Genomic DNA, 3108 nt, shown 5'->3' with positions numbered 1-3108 from the left:
TGTGCAAGTCAAAAGGGGGAGAGGAGAATGATGTTATCTGCTTTGGTCCCCATTGCAGAGAAAGACTAATTTTCCTCCTGGAAAACCATTGTTGCCAATCTCCAGGTGAGGGCTGGAGAACACTCGGAATTACAACTTCTCTCCAGATGGCAGAGATCAGTTCCCCTGGAGAAAATGATGGACTCTGTGTCCTTATACCCTGCTGAGATAGCCCCCCCATGACAGCCAAGGTGATGTGGCAGTCAGGGATTCAGAGCATGGTGGGGGCTGTTGGTGGGGGGGTGGACAGCTGATCAGTGAGGGGGAAGTGAAGGTAGGTTGATGCTTGGCTGGGAAGGAGATAGGGTTGCCAACTCCAGGTGGGAAATTCCTGGATATTTGAGAGATGGAGCCTGGAGAGGGTGAGCCCCGGCCGATGACGATGCCTCGAGCGTGCGAGGCGGGCCCAACAAGCTGGCCAGCTTGACCCGCTGGTGCCTCGACTGTGCGGCAGGGGCCCGTTCCGACAGCCTTGGACTCAGGCGACTGGGGGCCCCGGTGGCCTGCAGTCGGGAGGCCAGACTAGCTCCCGTTGTCTTCATTCCTACAACAGGCTTGATTCCTAGTCAATATAATAAGACAAATGTATATGTGTCCCTGAAAACCATCATTACATTTCTATAAGGAGGGGACTCATGGAGGGGATTACATTCTTCCATGTTGTCTCCCCTTTCCACCATCTCTCAGCCTTTCCTCCCCTGAAAGCCCCACCCTTTCCCCTTTCTCTGCTTCCTTCCCTCCCACCCACCCCCATGTCTCTCTAGCGTTACTGGGGTCCCCCAGTTTTCAACAACTCTCCCTGTTTCCTTCCCTCCCACTTAGGTACAAATGTTTTCTAGTCGTTTCCCCGCATCAGCTGACACCAACCAAGGCACTGAAGCCTCAATATTGTTGTTTCTTAGAAACCTCCAAATGGCCACAGAGGTCATGAACCGTAGTCTCAGGAGATTTCCATCGGCATTTGCAGTGGCTTCTTTTTCCCACCTCATTCTTCCATTGGTCAGTTCACTCCCCCTTTTCTCTCACCTACCACGGAGCTAGCAAGAGGAGAGGGAGACTGAGAAGAATGATGGAGGGATACAGTGGGAGGCACAATGGCTGCATCTTCTCCCTTTTTGTCTCAGGATCTCCAGGTGGAGACCAAACAACTGTTCTGCCTCTAGTCCTACAGCAGCTAACCCTTAAGTGTTGTTGTTTATTTATTTACTTCACTGATACCCTGCATTTGTCCCCAGTGGGGACCCAAAATAGCTTACATTGTTCTGCTCTCCTCCCTTTTATCCTCACAACAACCCTTGTAAAGTAGGTTAGACTAAGAGTTGTTTCCCCCAGATGGAACCCCTTGAAGAAGAACTGTGTGTTAACAAGCATTGTGGTGCCCTTCAGGGAGGAAAGACTGGTTCCAGTAGGATTTAACAACTGCTACTGTGCAGCCTCCATTCCTTTTAAAAAGGCTTTTTTGTGGGCGAGACCTGCTGAAGAAAAAGGTGGAGGAATTACAGTTGCAGCAGTCCTTGATGGATGGCTACCTAGGGTGTGTTCTAGGAAATGGACTTTTCCAACCTGGAACTAATGAGAGTCCTTTAAGTGCCGCTTGAATATTTAAGATCCAATAACACTTCCAGTAATAGAGGCTTGGCACTCGGGCTCGGGTCAATTTTTCAAATCACAACTTCCTGTTCCGCAGTATAATTTTGGGAGTTATTTACTACTTTCCAAGCAACCTGAACCATAAAAATTTCAGGCAACCTAAACCATAAAATCACACACACACACACACACACACACACACACACACACACACTTCCCATTCCAATCATAAAATTCTTCCCTACAGAACTGAGCAGGAGCATTATGATCATTATCTACATGTATTTATTGATTTCCTTAACTGTATTAATGTAATGACCCTTCTTTCTTGCTGAGACTCAAAGCAGACTACATACTTTAAAAAGCAATGCAATCAAGGCAATCAGCCTGGGATATCCAGCAGTGAACAGAGCCTTGAGACCATGCTAGTATTGCCAACCTCCAGGTGGTGGCTGGAGATCTCCTGAGATTACAACTGAGATCAGTTTACCTGGAGAAAATGGCTGCTTTGGAATTATGGAACGAGCTGTAAAGGTCCAACTCACTGAAAGGCATTGCATCAGTAGGATCCGGTGGAAAGTTCTCCGTGAAGTTGACATTGCACAAGTCGGTGTTGCAGCAGCAAAATCGATATGTCTCATTCTTTTTTTTTTTTAAGCCCCCGGAGGGGATTTTTTATTGATTTTTTCCACTACAAAAAACTACAACAGGGAAGGGGGGAAACTACATATATAGGAGAAAGTAAAGAACCCACTACTAACTAAAAACCCAAGAGAGGAGATCCTCCAACTAGCTTAGATACATCGAGTCTTCACATCGTTGATCCTTTATAAACTTATAGCCATTTTCCCTTAAAGTTTAAATTTAACTGTCTAGTAACAGTACCCTCAATCATCCCAAAACCCAAAATCTTCAAAGACACAAATTCAGAGTCCTTCAGCCTTTACTTCTTCTTTTCCCTTTTCTTCTGCAACTTATAGGGGGATATGTCCCATTCTGAACTAAAGACGGGGTGGTGGTTACTATGCACTCTTCCGAGTGACAGTCGTGGGGATCTCCTATGTGAAACCAGCCTCCTGGGGGGGGGGGAAGCTCTATGATATTATACTCTATGATATTATACTCTATGTATCTAAGCTAGTTGGAGGATCTCCTCTCTTGGGACCCCACTGAAGTCCCTCCCCTCCCCAAACCATGCCCTACTGAGGCTCCACCTCCAAAATCTCCAGGCATTTCCCAACCTGGAGTTGGCAAACCTAGACAGTGCTCAGAGCAGATTTGGGACACAGCTTGTTTTGTGTGGATTCAGGGGTATTATCCAGAGGCTTGGGATGGATTAGCGGCAGGATCCAGTAGGTTTTGGCAGTTCTGAGGATGGAGCTTAGTGAATCCAGAGTCCTATACTAAAGCTGTCTGTTCAATTCTGGCATGCAGCTTTAAAAAACTCATTCAAGGGGGGAAATATCCCCTGCATTTCTG

The sequence above is a fragment of the Gekko japonicus genome, unplaced genomic scaffold (assembly GCF_001447785.1).
Source record: "Gekko japonicus isolate JY-2015 unplaced genomic scaffold, Gekko_japonicus_V1.1 scaffold1063, whole genome shotgun sequence".
Lineage (NCBI taxonomy): Eukaryota > Metazoa > Chordata > Lepidosauria > Squamata > Gekkonidae > Gekko > Gekko japonicus.
Note: the sequence above shows the minus strand (reverse complement) of the source record.